The sequence below is a fragment of the Grammomys surdaster genome, unplaced genomic scaffold, assembly GCF_004785775.1.
Source record: "Grammomys surdaster isolate TR1022 unplaced genomic scaffold, NIH_TR_1.0 145, whole genome shotgun sequence".
NCBI classification, from domain to species: domain Eukaryota; kingdom Metazoa; phylum Chordata; class Mammalia; order Rodentia; family Muridae; genus Grammomys; species Grammomys surdaster.
In genome coordinates, this window is record NW_021604603.1 from 3,937,422 (window position 1) to 3,956,890 (window position 19,469).

At 46.9% G+C, this 19,469-nt stretch overlaps 2 long non-coding RNA genes across 2 annotated transcripts in view; both read left to right on the forward strand.

Annotated features, from left to right (window-relative positions):
• The first annotated feature begins 8,352 nt into the window (after window positions 1-8,352).
• Window positions 8,353-10,742, forward strand: LOC114618891. The gene is made up of 2 exons (XR_003711039.1): window positions 8,353-8,574; window positions 10,027-10,742. It is a non-coding gene; the product is annotated as an uncharacterized LOC114618891 (long non-coding RNA).
• A 5,136-nt stretch (window positions 10,743-15,878) lies between these two features.
• The window catches only part of LOC114618889, a 9,240-nt gene continuing 5,649 nt past the window's right edge, over window positions 15,879-19,469 (forward strand). The window contains exon 1 of the long non-coding RNA XR_003711037.1: window positions 15,879-15,923. This is a non-coding gene — a long non-coding RNA (uncharacterized LOC114618889). The remainder of the gene's footprint in view (window positions 15,924-19,469) is intronic.

The window sequence follows — 19,469 nt, forward strand, 5'->3', positions numbered from 1 at the left end:
GCTGTGCACACTATTGATAGTTTCCCATGGTGGTGCTGGCTGATGCTGTCAACGATCCCCTGTTGTGTTGCCTGTAGTTGCTCATAACAATGGCATAGCAACAAGGGTACTTAACTGCATCTCTGCCGGTAGCTCCTTGGCTTTTGTGACAGAAGCAGAATCGAGGGGTAGGCACGCTGTCACAGCTTTGCCATATGGACACATTCTTCAAACCCGCCAGTATCCCCCCACCTCACTCCCCCTGCAGCAGAGTGAAAGTGTTCATTTTCTGCTCTCCTGCTGGTTATTTTTTATCATTAAATTGTCACTTTCACTTTTTAAAGTGTCTTATTGTTTTATGTGCAATTCTGGTAAAAAAAAAAATTCTATTCTTGCTGGCCACATTCTTTTTTGTTTGTTTGTTTGTTTGTTTGGAAGGTGGTGGTGTGGAAAGGTGGTTTGAGACAGGGTCTCCCTAAGTAGGCTTGGCCAACCTAGAACTTGCTGTATAGACCAAGCTGGCCTCGAACTAGCTTGTGTCCTTTTTTGAGAACTGCCAAACATTGTTGACCCAGTGACCAAAAAAAAAAAAAAAACCCTTAACTGTTCTGCCATTTCAGTTTGATGTGAACGAAATAAAGTCATGTCAACAGTGAGGCTGGAGTCCTGTCTGTCCTGAGCAGAGTACATACATACTTTGTGAGAGCAGAAGAAAGTGAATCCTAAGGAAGGTGCTTAGCCTGAGGTCTCAAGTGGCTGACTCATCACGCAAGACCACCTGTACAAACAATGTCACCTCTTCTTCCTCTCTGTCACAGGTTATTAAGGAATACTTGGAACTCCACTGCTCCTCCCCTGAGGTGGATGGACATGAACAATGGTTGCTGCTGTACTATAGCATCCTGCAATTCCAGGCTAGAGGTGCAGGTCCTAGGCAGGGTACCTGTGTACCCTGTGCCTGTTAGCTGTAACACCAGCAAACAAACAAGAAAATCCCTTCAGTTCCTACTGGGGAAAGCAGCTGATTTTGCCTAAACCTATTTACCTCTACAAAATTGTCCTTTCAAAACTCAGAATTGGGCTGGAGAGATGGCTCAGTGGTTAAGGGTGCTTGCTGCTGTTGCAGAAGACCCAGGTTCAGTTCACAGCAACCAAATGGCAGGCAGCTCACAACTGTAAACCAGTCCCAAGGGATCTGACACCTCTGGCTCTCTTCTGGCCTCTTCGAGGACCAGGCATGAATATGCTACACAGACATTACTCACAGAATCAGTTAGACTTGGTGGCACATGGACTTTAACATCAGCACTTAGGAGGCAGAGGCCAGCCTGCTCCACATAGCAAGTGCTAGCCCAACCAGGTATACATAGTAGTAAGACTATCTTAAAAAAAAAAAAATGTTATCCTGTTAAGAGCTTATTCTGTTTAGGAAAAAAAAAAAGTGCTTCTCAAAGATTGGAAAATGGAGTCTTTCTCATCTGATCTCAGTGAGATGATGATAGGGAAAGGAAGTGGGTTCAGTTAAGGCACCATCTTGAACTGCTGAGGTGTCTGCATTTGTAATTCACTCTTGTGAAAGCTTGGGGAGCTTGGCCCTGGCTCAGAGTGGGCAGAAAAGCATGGCCCTGCTGCTCAGTGTTTACGTTGACTCTGGTGGTGGGGTCAGGTCTGCAGATAACTTGTAAGAGTGAGTTACCACCTTCACCTCCTGGGTCTCAGGAATCAAACTGTCACAGGCCTGGTACCAAAAGTTTGACAACATGAGCTCGGTTCTGAGAACCTGGAGAGAACCGATTCCTCAAAATTACACTCTGACTTCACGTGCCCTCCCCTGATCACACATACACATGATAGTAAAGAGAAAGAAGCTCTGAGTATGGTGGCACATGACTTTAACCACAGCAATCTGGAGACAGAAGCAAGCTGGTCACTGAATTAGAAGCCAGCCTGGTCTACCTGGTAAGTTACAGGCCAGCCGAAGCTATGTAACAAGGCCTTGTCTCAGTAATGTCGTAGTAGTAGTAATAGAATTAATAACAATAAATTTAAAAAGTGAGAGATAAAACTGTTAAGGATTAGTCTTTTGCTTATATTGTAATATTACATACTGGCCCCCATGCTTTTGCTTATTGTATTATTTTTATATTATTATTATTATTACTACTACTACATACTGGCCCCATGGCCTAGCTGCTCCCGGAGATGAGAGAGTCCGCATTTAGACCCAAGTGACACTATGTGACCTTGCCTCCCAAATTATCCCTGGTTTGTGAATAAAGAAGCCTATAGCCAATAGCTGGGCAGAGGAGAGCTAGGCAGGGTCTTGGATTCCAGGGCTAGAGGTCAGAGGAGACCATGAGGGGAGAGGAAGGAGGGGGAGAAGAAAGATGCCATGGGTTAGGGGCCAAGAAAGCATGGCCATGAGCCCAGCCAATTGGAGTTAAGAGCAACCCAGATGAAGCATAGTAATGACTGGGAATTATCGATAGGAAATAGATTTTAATAACATAGAGAATAGATATCTACCCAGTTCTAATGCTGATTAAGGCTTACTGTAAATAATAAAAGTTGTGAGTCTTTTTTCCAGGATCTGAATGGTCAAAGGCGGGGTAGAAACCCTGGATTGGGATATATATATGTATGTATATGTATATATATATTTTTTTTTGTTTTGTTTTTGTTTTTTGTTTTGTTTTTCGAGACAGGGTTTCTCTGTGTAGCTCTGGCTGTCCTGGAACTCACTCTGTAGACCAGGCTGGCCTTGAACTCAGAAATCCGCCTGCCTCTTCCTCCCAAGTGCTGGGATTACAGGCGTGTGTCACCACTGCCTGGCAGGATTAAATATTTTCAACAACATAAAACTTTAGATTGGAGATGGTTTAGACAACATAACTAAATCTGTATGCCCCTAAGTGGCTTAGTTTTCATTGGTCAGATCTAAATAAGTATCACAAAAGAGGGCTGTGCTGTTTCCACACATGACATTACAGATGCTCATTTCCAATAATCTGTGGGCTATAACCGACAGTCAGCAGGAAGGAAAAGACATCTTTCATCGGCTGACTATTAGCAGGTGCAGCGAGTTTGAGGAAGAGCTGACAATATTGAGTGGGCAACTTTTTGTTGTTGTTGAGAGAGGGTCTCCCAGGTCCCAGACTGGCCTCAGACTCACTCCATGGTTAAGTATGACCTTGAATTTCCAGTCCTTCTGCCTTTACCTCCTAAGTGCTGCTACTGATCTGCATCTCCAGCGGAAGCTTCCTTTTCATTTTCTTTTTGGAACAACAGCTCATCATGTAGCCCAGGCGACCTGAAACTGCCCCTTCCTCCTGCTTCAGTCCCAAGTGCTGTGACGACAGGAATGACCCCGCACACTCAGAGTCAAAGCTTTCTCTTTATCATTAGCATCCCTGACTTCAGTAGAATGCATTTGTGACTTTGTGAGGGTCAGTGACAGATGCAGAGACACTTGGATGCTCACCCATGCCCTCAGTCCCTCCCATGTGCCTCCACTTTGGAACTGGCAGCCTCACTCAGCCCAATTCTTTGAAATCAAAGAACACTTTGCAGAACTGGAACTTAACCTATACACCTGGACTTTATATATACTGGATTTTAACCTCCTTGGGTCATATGAAAACAAGCATTGATATTCAAAATGTTGCAGGACCATTTCAAAGAGCATGGTTAGTCTTGTGGGAAGATGGCTGCAGGAATCTAAGCAGCAGCTGGTCTGATAGTGACTGAATCTTCCTGTGTTCTCAGCAGAGAGTCATTACGACTGCAGATAGTCTTCGTGCAATTCAAATGTCCAAGCCTGAATGCAGGACTGCAATGAGAATTGAAGCAGGAAGTGATGACAGATGCCTTGGGCTCCTCTTGAATGTGCTACACAAATGTCGAGAGTAAACCATGTGGGGTGAGATGTGCAATCATTTGATAAATATCAATTAACCCTCCCGAGTTTGTAAAGGGTCTAGTTTATAATTCGTAGGCATTAAAATCCCACCTCAGCTAATAAGCAGCCTAGAGAGGGGGCCCTGAGCAGAGAACAGTTATGCACTTACTCCCTGGGGGAAAAATAACGTAGAAGTAACATCCATTACTACCTAAAACACTGGTCTGAGTCATCTGAACAGGGGAAGCTGCCCAGTCACCAACACCTACACTGTTATTTCATACTCCTGTCTGCCCCCCCTCGCAGCCAGGAACAGGCTCTATCGGTCTCTCTCTCTCTCTCTCTCTCTCTCTCTCTCTCTCTCTCTCTCTCTAATTTTTTGGTTCTTTCTCATTTTTTTTTTCCGAAACAGAATTTCTCTGTGTAGCTCTGGCTGTCCTCGAACTCACAGAAATCTGCCTGCCTCTACCTGCTGAGTGCTGGGATAAAAGGCATGTGCTAACAAGCCTGGGTAGGATTGGGTTTCAGTGCCGCATTCTTTTCTTCTCTAGTGCTTACTAAAGGTTTGCCCACGTTTCGAATGAGCTCCACGGTCTTACTGGGGTAAAGCCCCAGGAGAAAGACGGAAGGTGTACCCCCAAAGATTGGATCTCTCCCCCACGGAAGGTGTAGCTGGAGAGAAAGCCGGCCGCAGGCCTTTACAAACTGCCCAATGACTGCCTTAGGCGACACAGACCCGGTCCAGCCCCACGCTCGGGGCTGTCGCCACGTGCCTACTGAGAGTCCCTCAGTACCACGCGTCTGCGGTCCCCCGCGGACCTCACCTAGCTAGCGCAGTGATTGTGTCGTCAGCGGGGCGCGAGCTACGCTGAAATGTGGGCGCGAACCCGGGACTACTTGGGCTTGTGGGTCTACAGGGATCTTGAAACCGCCTTTGCTCCGCTCTCCTCGCACGGGGACCTGGAGGCGCACTCTGTGGTCGCCGGGACAGGTTTCTCCAGTTCCCAACTCGCCCCGCCTTGGAGCCTTTGTCTAGCCAGTGCCTCTACGGCAGGCTCACGCCCTTCGGTCCCGGAACTACCCAGAGCTTCCGATCGCTCCGGTGCCTGGGAGAATAGAGCTCTTTGCCCTCATTTTCGTGTGTGTGGTGAAAAACTTGGGTCCCTCTGCTAAAACTGTAGGACAGGTCGCAGTAGCCCAGAAGAATTTCCCGATCCCCAAGTAGGTTCCAATCTCCCAACCCCACTTAAAGGCTCTGAAGCTGTGTTAGAGGATAGTTCCTGAGACCACAAAACTGAAGAATGAGGAGGCCCAGAGAGCTGCCTCAGAGGGCAAAAGTGTTGCTATGCAATCCTGAGGACCTGAGTTCAGATCCCTATTATGTATGAGTAGCCTCTGCACTGTGGGGACTGTCCTGGCTGGCTTTATGTCAACTTGACACAAGCTAAAGTCATCTGAAAGGAGGGAACCTCAACTGAAAAAAACTTGCCTCCGTAAGATTCAGATATAGGACATTTTCTTAGTTGTGATGATGGGGGAGGGGCCAAGCCCATTGTAGGTGGTGCTATACCTAGGCTAATAGTCCTGGGTTCTATAAGAAAACAGCCTGAGCATGCCATGGGGAGTAAGCCAGTAAACAGCACCCCTCCTTGGCCTCTGCATCAGCTCCTGCCTCTAGGTTCTAACCCTGTTTGAGTTCCTGTCCTGACTTCCTTCAATGATGACAGTGATGTGAAAGTGTAAGCCAAATATAAACCTTTTTCTCCCCAACTTGCTTTTGGTCATGGTGTGTCAACAAAGTAGTCAAAACCTGAAGGCAGGAATGGAAAGAAAGGATTCCTGGGGCTTGGTAACTTCCAGTTTAGCTCCTGGCTCAGTAAGTGACAAACTGTGTCAAAGGAACAGGGTAGAGGGGGATAGGACGCCCATGTCCTCTGGCTTCCTTATGGCCTCAAATACAAGCATACCCATACACATGTGAGCATTCACTACACATACACACACCAAGCACACACACACACACACACACACACAAACACAGTTTTTTAAAATGAGAAAATAGAGCCTCCACAATATAAAACTTCCCTGAGTGAGGAGAACTGAAAGATGTGGTACAGGTAGGTCTTCTGGCCTCTTGTGTGACCCTTGAATGTGAAGCCAGCCTGAGTTGCCTACTATAGGAGGCAGTGGGCAACTTTTCAGAAGACTGGTTATAACTCCGTCAGTCCACACTTGAGATTCTGCCCCTTTGGAATGTGGAGGACAGAGGTGCTACCATGGGTGAGACCTGTCCTAGACCCAGTGATGGAAGCTGGAAGCTCCAGGGAGACCTGTCTTGAACTCTCTGCTCTTGCCAGAGACAACAGAGGGCACACAATGCAGTGGGATCTGGTTGCTTGGTTTGGGCTTTCTCTAGTTCCTGTCCTGCAAGAGCCAGTCATACTCACTGTCTTCTTAAGTGAAGGCGAGTGAGCTCCCGGAGGTTGTTGGTTTCCAAGTGTAGGAAGACTTAGAAAGAGAGCCCAGTCTTTGGAATTTCTTTTTTCTTTATTTTATGTATGTGAATACACTGTCACTGTCTTCAGACACTCCAGAAGAGGGCATCAGATCCCATTACAGATGGATGTGAGCCACCATGTGGTTGCTGGGAATTGAACTCAGGACCTCTGGAAGAGCAGTCAGTGGTCTTAACCACTGAACCATCTCTTCAGCCCCTGTCTTTGGGATTTCAGCTTCAGCCTTCAGGGAAAAGGGCTCTTCTTAGGAATGGCTCTTCAGGTCCCTCCCTGCTCCCCACATATAGCATGTCATGCTGCTCTGTTCTCCTACCAGTTTGAATGTATCCCCCATTCTCCTCACCAAGCCAGGGTCCAGACGGGTATCCCTGCTGACAGGAAGGGTCCAAGGCCTGAAGCTGGACACAGCCCATGGCACCATGCTGACAGGCAAGATCCTGGGTCCAGAAAGGATTCATTCCTTCAACACCTCTTTCACTGAGACAATCTGGGAAACATATCTCCCAGGCTGTCTTTGTGGACCTGGAGCCTGCTGTCACAGCTGAGTGGGCAGCCCATATTTCTTGCCAGTCCCGAAATCAGTGGGAAGCTCTGCTTAGGGAGAAGACACTTAGAATGCAGGTGGTCCCTTGCCAAGAACAACACCAGAGCCTGAAGCCTATGGCTTTTGTCTAGAAGCTGAGAGCTAGGGGGAGGAGAGGGGGGAGGAGCTAGGGAATCTGGAGGAGGGGTGGGGGAAGTTACTTTCTTTGCTAAAAGAGGGATTAGTGGCTTGTTCTGCCTAGAAACTACCAGATGTTTGAGTCAAGGGTCAGACCTGGTATGAAGGCTTGGTATGCAGAAAGGGGAGAAAATAAAAACTCCAACTTTTTTTTCTCCCTCACTCAGGCTCTTGAGGATAATGTGGCCCAAGGAGCTGGAGTTGAGAACATTCCTGACAGCCCCTTGCTTAGCTTCGACTGAAATGGCCCTCTAACAGGATGGACCTGTGTGACCTTGGCTGGTTCCATCTGGAACTTCTGCATCTGAAGTTCCCCAATTTCCTGACAACTGTATCCTTCTCCCGGCTTTATAAAGCTGATGTTTTAGATGTTAAACTGTGGGCTGGGTTTTCTGCTTTATTTCTTACTCCATACTAAATCAAGATTCTTCTGAAGACTGGCAAAATCAAGTGGCTCCAGTCAGAAAGAAGAGATTGATAGAACAGGCTCTCATGTAGCCCAGGCTAGCCTCAAGATCACTATAGAGTGAGGATGACTTTTAAACTCTGCCTTCCACAGGCTGGAACTATGGACATACGCTGCCATGCCCAGCCAGAGAAGGGATTGTTAATGGTGCCTCGGACTCCCTCACAGCTCCAATGGGAACAAGGATTTAGAAGTGGGTCCATAGAAATCATGCATATCCAGCCCTCAGCTGTGCCCTTACCCTTACACAGTGTCACAGCAAAGCTTGCAGGGCTTCGGGCCTCTCAGGAAATGAGATTAGACCCATTTGCCTCTGCCTTTCTCCTTCCTCTCAAGATGAATTAGGAGCTGGCATTTGCGGGCAGCTCTCCCATGCCGAGCAGCAATTATGCACATGCCAGTGTACAATGGAGGAGGAGATCATTGAGCTGCTCATGGAATGAATCTGAAAACTGGCGCGTGGAACCAAGTGGCCTTGGCACCTGCAGGAGGTCACTAGCCCTTAGCCTTTTTTTTTCCGGCTTAAAAGATTACCACGTACTGGAAAAGGGGGAAACACCAGCTGCGTTCGACACCGTAGACGTCATTCCGCTGTGATTTCTATGTACCCAGCGATCCCCTAGGGGGAGCTATGTACCCTGCTTGGTGTTGGATTTACGCTTGGAAGCTTGATTAACCTGCTCTACCCAGAGTTCCTGGCTCCCACTTCTCTTTGCTGCTTACTTGCTTGGACTATCTGATCCAAACCTTCTTTGAACTCTGATCTGTGTCTAACAGCACCGCATGTTTTTCTTGGACTCTGTAGATCCCTCCAGCTGGGAGAGCCTCCCTTAGCTCTTAAGTGCTTTTCCAGTTTGCTCCTTACAGTCTGAGAGGAAGGCCAGCTGGAGCCAGTACTTTGGCTCTGCTGCTCTACAGGGACGGTGTAGACAAGCTCAGCGCTTCAGTAGAAATTGGGGCCTCTGGGTTCTGTGCTCCTCTCCTCAGAATGAAGGTAAAACAAAGCGTCTCCCGGGCTTAGACCTTTCTTATTCTGTCGTTATGCATGTGATTGGTAGATGGATGCCTTTCTGGCCCAAGGAACAATATCAGAATTGCCAGGGTATTTGGTAAGCCTGCAGGTTCTGAGGTTCCAGAGTGGGGTGGGATGTGACAATTTGTCTAGAGTCAACCATCTCACCTGTCCTGTCTAAGTCACCTGTGCCAAGAACTCCAAGCCTCTTGCATTCTTTTCTCACCTCTATAGAGGTGAAGCAAAATGACATAAGAGCCGTTTGGGTGATGATGGGAATTTTTGTACCTTGATTGGTTTGGTTATATAATTTCTATTTCTTGCATTGTTTGGTTATAAGAGTATATAGGCTTGCCAAACCGTTCGTTCTTCATATAAGACATAGGAGTATAAACTATGCTTCAAAATTTCTACTATGTGGAAGGGAATGCAATTATATTTAGGTAATAATCACTGTATGAACAGTCAAGAGTTCCCTAAGAGAGAGGGGTTCTGGACAAGGGACATGCCCCCTGTATCCTTAACGGTGATGTCCCTTCAGTAGACAGACCAGTGCACAGTACCCAAGAGCTTACTGATCTTCCAGCACCAAGAGGCAGCTCAGACTTGGGTTTTAACTCCCTGCTAACTCAACACCACCTTTCTCTCAAGTAAGAAGTCCAATTGGAGTTTTTCTATCTACCCAGCCCCATAAATGTTCATAGTGCTTGGAGAGCCCTACAGCTCCATCTTCAAGTCCCAACACAACTCTAAAGTCCTCAGACTGGACCTTTGTGCTAAACTACAGGGCCAGTTATGGCATCTGTCACTGCAGCTTGGACATTGATCGCTTGACCTACAACAGGTTCATCAGCCAGGCCATTTCTGCCATCGCCAATTCCCAGTATCTGATGGTGCCCTTGATGAGGTGTTCCAGACCCTTTTGGTGCTCTTCTCTGTTGACATATGTTTTATTTTTTAGTATTTTATTGGGTTCTTATATCTCTACCTCCCTTCTGACACTTACTACACTCTGATCCCTTCTGACCTCCAACACCAGGTAAGAGAGAAAGATGGTTAGAGAGGAAAGGGGCTGTAGATGTCTTTCAGCCAACAAAATAGATTACTTCCTGGTGATTAGGGGTGTTGAGTTCCTTGGGGCAAATCCAATCTTTGTTATCAAGATATCTCCAACTTCTTGTCAAACCTCAACAGCAGCAACCAGGAGCAGCAGCCTCCTTCCAGAGTACCCTGGCCCTTCTTGGGGCTCTGGGATTTATACCCTCTCCAGAGTCCCCAGCATTAAATTATCTGCAACTAGAAAAAAAAAATCACACCCCTGCTAATTCATGAGGCAAACCATAATCACCTGTTGTGAAGCAGCCTCTTATCCCACACCTGGGATTAAAACAAAAACATATTCACACAATATAACTGGGTTTTTTTTTTTAAAAGAAACCAGAATTTTCACTACTCTACCCCGGATCCAGTTTTCGCTGATGACCTCTGTCCCAGCTGAGAAGGCCCACCACGAGCAGCTCGGTGTCAAAGATCAGTGAGCATTGAACTTTCTAATCAGATGATCGAGTGCGGCAAGTACATGGCCTTCTGCCTGCTCTACCATGACACTTAGTGCCTCTGAATGGGAAGATTACTATTGCTTCTGACAAGTCCAAGTGCAACATCCAGTTTGTAAACTGGTGTCCCACGGGGGTCAAGGCAAGTTGAGGGTGAAGAGAAAGCTTAGCACATAACCCGTGTGGTTCCTAAGAGAAATTCCAGGAGACTGAAATGCACTAGTTATGGAAAGAATAGGACAGGTAGCCCTTGATTTGTCAAGAAAGTGAGGTGTTTGGGCCAGAAGCCAAAGGAGTGGCTTCCTTGTTCAGATATTCCAGGGCATGACCACAATAGGGCTCGCCATCTGAAGGGACTTGCTTCCCACCTCTGCAGTGTCCTGTTACATAGATCACTGTAACCAGGAGCTTGAGATCCTCCTGCCTCAGCCGCCTAGGTGCTGAAATGTGCATCACACATGTGACTCAGAGAACTGGGACATTCAGAAAGGCCTTCATCAGATTAGAGGATGCAGAAGTCAGAAGGCTTCTTGTGCTTCTGCACTTGTGAATACTGTCATTTCCTTTTGAAGTAATAAACTTATTTAACCTCCACCTTGTTACCTGCCTCATTCCCAGGGTGCTGGCATAGGACTTATTTTAAGTTTAATGGGCTTTTTGCTCTAGAACAGTGGTTCTCAACCCTCCTAATGCTGCAGCCCTTTTCTACAGTTCCTCATATTGTGGGGATCCGACCCACCACCACTATAAAATTATTTTTGTTGCTGTTTCATAACTAATTTTGTTACCATTGGAAGTTATCATGTAAATATCTGCTATGCAGAATATCTGATATGGGACCCCTGTGAGGGTCTCGACCAACAGGTTGAGAACCACTGCTCTAGCGTAAGACTTAAAAAAACTAAACATAGCAGTGGTGACATTAGAAAGCATACTCTGGGGGCTGGAGAGATGGCTCAGTGGTTAAGAGCACTGGCTGTTCTTCCAGAGGTCCTGAATTCAATTTCCAGCAATCATGCAGTGGCTCACAGCCATCTGTAATGGCATACAGGTATACATGCAGATAGGACACTCATGAACATAACATAAATAAATCTTAAAAATAAAAAAGCATGCTCTGTCCTCTGTGCTGTCACACTCCTATGGAGGTGACCACAAAGGACTGGAGGCAAGGAGCCCTGGCCCCAGGACTTACAGGTCATAGTTATTTGCTGGTGTAAGAAGTTGTTCTGTAGTTCAGATTGCAAAGCAGGGAGCCTCTTGGGAGACCAGCTGTGGCTGTTCCCACATTAGGAAAGATTTAGCTGCTCTGAGAAAGACTCACACTGCCTTTAGGAACTAATGAACTTGCTGCCCTCAGTGGCACTGGCTGGGAGGGACCATTTTGTTTAGGAGGGAAAACAACCTTGATTGTGAGATATACATATATGATATATATAAGTATGTTTAGTGTTTTTATGTTTAATTTGTATTTAGTTTTTAAAGGGATTTTGCTCTTTTTAATTGTGTGTGTGTGTGTCTGTGTGTGTGTGTGTGTGTGTGTGTGTGTCTGTGTCTGTGTCTGTGTCTGTGTGGGAGTATGTGCACATGAATACAGGAGTCCAAGGAGGCCAGAGGCTTTAGATCCCATAGAGCTGGAGTCACTGGCTGTGGTGAGTCACCAGGTCAGAGCTGGAAGGCGCCTGGGTCTTCTGCAAGAGCAGTAAGCTTCCAACCACTGAGCCCTCTCTCTAGCTCCACACTCATTCTTTTTTATTTATTTGTTTGTTTGTTTGTTTGTTTGTTTGTTTAAGACAAGGTTTCTCTGTGTAGTCCTGGCTGCCTGGAACTCATTCTGTAGACCAGGCTGGCCTCCAACTCTCAGAGATTCACCTGCCTCTGCCTCTTTAGTGCTGGGATTAAAGGTGTGTGCCACCAGTGCTCAGCTCCTCGTCCATTTGTAGACCTAGCAAAATTAATAATACTTCCTCCAAATAAAGGGATACCAAATAAAAGTACCAAATAAGGACTGATGCCGTGGTTCAACCAGGGAAAGGCACCGACTGCCAGGCCTGAGGGCCTGAGCGTGATTCCTTGGAATCCACAGAGGGGGAAGAGAACTAGATGTTCTCTGACATGCATACTGTGGCATGTAGACAAATGCCCATGCACACACACACTCATGTACACACACACATGCACGCACACACACACACGTACATACACATACATGCTGCACACACACGCACGCACATGCACTAAGTTCTTTTTTTAAAAGAGTACCAAATGAGTATTCAAACTCCCCCAGTTGTCCCTAACTGTTTGTTTAAGGGTGTCCTGGAGCTTAGGACCCCATGCCCTACCCTCCTGACTACTGGAATTACAGGGTTATTTCTCTCTTACACTGTTTACTTGTTCAGTGTGTGTCTGTGAGAGTCATGTGCACAGGCATGCTACAGTGTTCATCATACAACATATGTGTGGCTCAAAGGGACAGCCTGTGGAGCTAGCTGTTTTCTCCTCACTACATGGATTCAAGAGATTGAACTCTGGTCTTTGGACCTGGTGGTGGCCCGTACCTGCTTCAATAGCTCACCAGCCCCTGGAATTACAGGTTTCTGTCACCACACCCTGTTTCCTTGTTTCTTCAAGGTGGGAAAGTGCCAGATATCAAGTAACTGTCCTTTCCCCAGTTGTGTGATATTTTCTTTTGGTTTGTCTAGGTTTGGGGTTTTCTTTTTCTTTATTTAAGATGTATTTATCTTATGTATGTGAGTACATTGTCTCCGTCTTCAGATATACCAGAAGAGGGCATCTGATCCCATTTCAGATGGTTATGAGCCACCATGTGGTTGCTGGGAATTGAACTCAGGACTTTTGGAAGAGCAGTCAGTACTCTTAACCGCTGAGCCATCTCTCCTGCCCCTAGAAACAGGTTTTCAATGGGTAGTCCTGGATGTCCTGGAACTCACACTGTAGACAAGGTTGGCCTTGAACTCATAGAGATTTGCCTACCTCTGCTTACCAAGTTCTGGGATTAAAAGCATGCATTACCACTGCCCAGCCAGTTATGAGATCTGTGTGCAAACCTTTCCTAGGGCACAAAGAACCAGCTACTAGACTACTTCCAGTTTCTTCTTAGGATAGCATCAACTCCCAGCCTCCTCCCCCCACCCCATGCTTGGACACAAGTCTATGTTGATCTTGAACTCATGAGCCTTCTGCCTTGCCTCCCAGGTGCTGTGCTAGGGGAATCCTGCTGTGCCTGACTTTGGGCAGATGTTAAGCACTGATATACTTTGAAGGTCCCTGAGACTGTCACATATGGCCTTGCTTTGTGTTCAAGAGACTAGGACTATCATCCATGGAGACATAGAATACCTGTATCTGTAAGTCTTACCTGATTGACCTCCAGAAGGGTTTTGCTGAGACTATAGTCTAGAACCCAGGTCTATAGACTTGACCTCCATGGAAGAGCTGTGTAAACAGCTGTTTGCACTGAATCAGAGCTGTGACCTGCTTGAGTGTCATTCCCTGGTGCTGGCTCTCTCTACTTCCCATCTTCCAGTGTTTGGAGTTGTGAGTGGAGAGATCTGAAGTCCCTTGCTTGGATCTGCCTTCTGTTCCCTATCAACCTGACCCCACCCTCAGTTCCTAGAACTCAGGGCTCTCAGCCTGTGTTCTTCAGTCCTCTTGACTCTGATGGCCCAGAAGGCTTGGGCTTGTCTCTTTTTGATTCATGTTCCCCTTTCCCATTTTAAACAGCACCAGTCCCCATTGCTGTATCTCGGCTCTGCAACTGTATCCACTGTTGACCCTCTATTTGACAATATTTTCCTCCAAAGCTGTTTCTGGTAGCCAACCTGGTTCTTCCACTGTTCCTAGGGCTGGGGCCAGAAGGATAGTTACATACAGGAGGGAGGTAGAGGCTAGACAAAGCTGCCCTATCAAAGTACCTATGAAGGATGCTGTCTTAGGGTTTTACTGCTGTAAACAGACACCATGACCAAGGCAAGTCTTATAAAGGACAACATTTAATTGAGACTGGCTTATGGGTTCAGAGGTTCAGTCCATTATCATCAAGACAGGAGCCCAGCAATGTCCAGTCAGGCATGGTACAGGAGGAACTGAGACTTTTTTTTGTTGTTGTTGTTTTCAAGACAGGGTCTCTCTGTGTAGCCCTGGCTGTCCTGGAACTCACTCTGTAGACCAGGCTGGCTTCGAACTCAGAAATCCACCTGCCTCTGTCTCGCAAGTGCTGGGATTAAAGGCGTGCACCACCACTGCCTGGCTAGGAGCTGAGACTTTTACATCTTCATCTGAAGCTGCTAGCAGAATACTAGCTTCCAGGCAGCTAGGATGAGGGTCTTAAAGCCCACCCCCACAGTGACACATTTCCTCCAACCAGGCCACACCTCCTAATAATGTTATACCCTGGGCCAAGCATATTCAAACCACCATAGATGTAAATCCATTCATCTGTTCTGCCAGCATCTTCATGGAAAAACAGGTGAGTTGGTGTTTCCTTTCTTCCTTTTCCTCTCTCAAGGTACATAAATTTATCTACAGCCTCTATAAGTTCATGTCACAAGAGAGACCACGCCTCCCACACACTGCCCCAGGCAACAGGAAGGAGAGAATCCAGTGAGGGCTGGACACCGAACCTCAGTACCCTTTGTGATGAGTTCCCTATATATAGTATAAGTCGGTTATAGGCTCGAGGAGCAAGCTAGAGCATGTTCTTTGATAAACCAGCTGCCACCTGGCTAAACAAAGAAACGAGGTCATGACACATAGCCAAATAAAGAGGCAGGGTTATTACATACAGATAAACAGTGAGGCAAGGTTTAGGGTGTGCAGCTGGATTAGCTTATCTCAGGAGGAGCAGCCTCTGCAGGGAAGCAGTCTTTAGGCCTGAAGTATCCATAGAGAAGAAAGGTATGTGGCCATATTCCTCACACAATCAACATCCATACATGGACCACAAGGAAGGCTTGGTCATTTCTCTTTGGGTCAGAGCCTAGGATCCTGGACATGGTTGTGCCTATGCCAATAGTACACATTCAGTCAGGATGTCACAGAATCCAGGCTTTCTACACTCCCCACAACCTCATAACCTCCTAATTTTCTTTTTGAGGGGAGTGGGAATTGGCTTTTCTGATATGGGGTCTCAAGTAGTCCAAGCCAGACTTGAACTCACTCTATAGATGAGGATGATGTTCACTTTTGATCCTCCTGCCTCTGTACCTCTGGCTCCACTGTTTTCTCACACTTTAAAATTAGGCAGGAACAAAGCTGGGTGTGTTGGCTCAGCTCTGGAGGCAGAGCAGGCTGATCTCTGTGGGTTCCAGGCTAGTCAGAGTTACACAAGGAAACTGTGTTTCAAAAAAAGGGGGAGGGGGCAGAGACAGTCCTCTTTGTTAAATCTGCACCTTGCCTTGATCCTACATCCCACTTTTACATGCCCTTCATGGGTCTGAATCCCTGGAAGAGCCTTGCCATGGCCCTTTTGATATTGGGAACTGTGGTGGTTTGAACAGGTTTGGCCCCCCCATAGACTCTTGTGTTAAATGCTTGGCACTGTTGGGAGTATGGCCTTTTTGGTGTTGGTGTGGCCTTGCTGGAGGAAGTGAGTCACTATAGGGGTGGGCTTTGAGGTCTCAGAAGTTTAATCAGTTCTCTTCCTGCTGCCTACAGATCAAGATGTAGAACTCCCAGCTCCTTCTTCAGCACCAGATTAGCCTGCATGCTGCCATGTCTCCTGCTGTGATGATAATGGACTAAATCTCTGAAACTGTAAGCCAGCCCCAAATAAATACTTTCCTTTGTAAGAATTGTTGTGGTCATAGTGTCTCCTCACAGCAATAGAACGATAACTAAGACTGGAGTCCTGAGGGAGTGAGAATGGAGAAGTAAAATTCTTGCTTTAATAGTTGTATCTGAGCCAGGTATGGTCGTGTTCGCCTTTAATCCAGCATCTGGGAGGCAGAGTCACTGAGATCTCTGACAGTCAGTGAGATCTCTTGGCTTTCAAGGAAAGCCAAAGTTGTTACAGAGAGAAACCCTGTCTCAAAAAAATAACCCAAAATAGATGGATAGATAGATAAATAGATAGATAGTTGAGTCTGAGGGGCTGGAGAGTTGGCTCAGTCAGTGGTTAAGAGCAATTGTCCTTGCAAAGGACACAGGTTCGATTCCCAGCACCCACATGGAGGTTCACCATCTCCTTCAGCATTGGGCACACTTGTGGTGTGCAGATACACGGGCAGGCAAAATATACACACATACAAAACACTGAAAATAAATCTTAAAGAGAGAGAGAGAGAGAGTTAAGTCTGAATTTGTAGACCCTTAATGAATCTTATTAAGTGCTCAAAGTGGGCACGGCATGACTATGAGTCCAGTCTCAAGTGGTGTTACAAAAACCTGCAGCGGATGAACCGCCCTGGATGACTTTCTGCAGGCAGACTCACCTGTTTCTAACAGGCCCCAGGAATTAGTGGGCAGCTGGCCCCATGGAGGCCTCGGAATAATGATCCAGTGACCAAAGGGTTGGCCTAAGTGAGAAGGAACTCTAGAGCTCCTCCAAGGCCGGTAACCTAACCTCTGTTGGAATTTAGCAAGCAGGCTTCTGGCCTGAGGGCATAGTTGAACATGCTATGGTTCAGTCTCTATGGGTGGGGGAGGGGGAGTGGGAAATAGGAAGAGAGAGAGGGAGAGAGAAAAAGCAAAGAACTGGAGGCAGAGAGGGAGACCAGATGAGCCTAAGGTGCAGAGTGAAACTACCTCAAACTGTCCCATTTATTCACCCACCCCTCAAAGAAAGGATACAAACCTGGGAAGAATAGGCAGGAGAATCTCAAGTTCCAATCTAGCCTGAGGTACTTAGTAAGACTCTTGTCTCAAAAAGCAGGTTTGCTACCCATCACAAAAAGAAAGGAGTTAGTCACAATTTATGCTGTTCCCCTAGGGAACTGGAAGCCTGTATCACCCCACCTCCCACCCCAAGCCTTGATAAAGTGCTAGAATGCCCAGACATGGCTGCTTCTGAGAGGTCTCTAGCACATAGGGTCTCTAACACCTATTTGCCATGAGTCTGGGCTAAACAGGAACAGAGCTAGGAAGAGGAAGCAAATCTCAGTATAATGCAATCATTCTGAGTAGATGCATGAGGGAAGGCCAGAAGCAGAGCAGACAGTGTTCATGACAGGATTGTGAGGACTGAGCCATTGACTAGGCAGACCATGAAGGACAAAGACAGAGACAGAGCGGGCAGTATACTGTCTCAGAACAAAGTAGCCCCCTAATGCCTATGCGTATGGTGCCAGGGAGGTTGGTGAAAAGAGGCTGTGTGTCCAAGGAAGAGGTAGGAGATCCCATCCCATTACTCTAATGAAGGCTGGGACTAAGACTGGAGAACGGTTCCCGAGGCATGAGAGCCTTTGAGGGCAAAGTATGCTGGGGCCATTGTTGCTGGATGTTTGTTTGTTTTTAATGTTCAAATGTGTGTGTGTGTGTGTGTGTGTGTGTGTATAGGGGCATGTAGAGGTCAGAGGACAATATGTATGAGTCACTTCTTTTCCATTATGTAGAGTCCAGAGTCTTTATACTCTGGTCGTCAGACTTGGTAGCAAGTACCCTTGCCCAGCCGAGCCATCTTGCTGGACTCAGAGTGGGCCCTGGTACAGGTATGGTCAGAGAGAGCCATGGATATCCATTTTGCTGGACTTGAGCTGCATTGTTGGTAACTGAGAGTGCAGATTCTAAAGCCAGAATGCCTGGACTTGAATCCTAGCTTTGCCAGCTACATCTCTGTGTTCTTGGCCGTGGTACCCGACCTTAGTTTCCTGCTATGTAAAATGAGACAATACTGCTTACCTCGGAGTGGCTGGAGGAGCAGCCACACAGTGCTTAGAACAGCGCTGAGGCTCAGGAAGCTCGAGGAGTTGAGCAATTCTCAGTCACTGCGACTGTAATCCTCTACAAAGACAGAAAGGGGCCTTTCTGTATTTAAGCACTTGCTCCTCTACCACCGGTCTCCAGATAAAAACCCTCTGTTCTCATTCTACGAAATCACTTCTTTGTGCGTCTCTACGACTCTTCATTCTCCCCAATTACTCTCTTTTGAAGACACTCATTCTTAATGGTTAATTATTCCTATTTTTCCGTAGCCAAGGCCTCTCACCACTTGTATTCCTCCTCTTCCCCCCCAACCCCCGAGGTTTCAGTGTTCTGGAGCCCACACAGTCTGCTCTGTGCTCCCGGACTCTGGCTGGGAGCCCACCTGAACAAAGAACCACTCAGTACCCTCTGTCCCACCCCTGCGCTCCCAGAACCCCAGCATCTCACTCAGGCACGAAGAAGCTTTTAGGTAGGTCAGAGGGGGCTATTCATTTTATACAGGCCCAACTTTGTCCCCATTCCCAGCCACTCAGTGAGACCCAAGCACTTCTCTGAGCAATGGTCAGACACTGGGCATTGACAGCCTGCAGAAGGAATCAAGCAGTCATTAAGAAGGCTGCCCAGGATTCTTGCACTTATCTTTTGCTATATTATAAACTACCCAGGGCTGGTCGGTGGTGGCGCATGCCTTTAATTCCAGCACGTGTGAGACAGAGGCAGGCAGATCTCCGAATTCAAGGCCAGTCTGGTCTACAGAGCTAGTTCCAGGACAGCCAGCCCTACACAGGGGAACTCTGTCTCAAAAAAACAGCCACCACCACAAAACTACCCTGGAACTAGGTAGTTTATAACCATTGTCTTTTCTCCACTCATGATTCTGTAACAGGCAGAACTAGTTGGTGGTATTCACCCTCACTGTATGGGATTGGTTGGAGCAATCCAAGATGGCTGCCCCCACATCTGAGGTCTTAACTGCAAATGCTGTGGGGAGGTCCTTCCTTTCTAGTCTCTCATCATCACAGACCTCATTAGTGTAATTAGACTTTATAGGATTGCTTCCAGACCAGAAACAAGTTATAAGGCCTCTTGAGACTTCAGATTTTTTAAGATGAATTATTTATTTTATGTATAGGAGTACACTGTAGCTGTCTTCAGACACACCAGAAGAGGGCATCTGATTCCATTACAGATGGTTGTGAGCCACCATGTGGCTGCTGGGAATTGAACTTAGGACTTCTGGAAGAGCAATCAGTGCTCTTAACTGCTCAGCCATCTCTCCAGTCCAAGACTTCAGATTTTAAAAATAAAAATCATGCATACACACGCATACACATGCACACACACATGCACCTCTCGTGCACGCACTCACACACATGCGTGCATGCACACACACAGAGAGAGAGAGAGAGAGAGAGAGAGAGAGAGAGAGAGAGAGAGAGA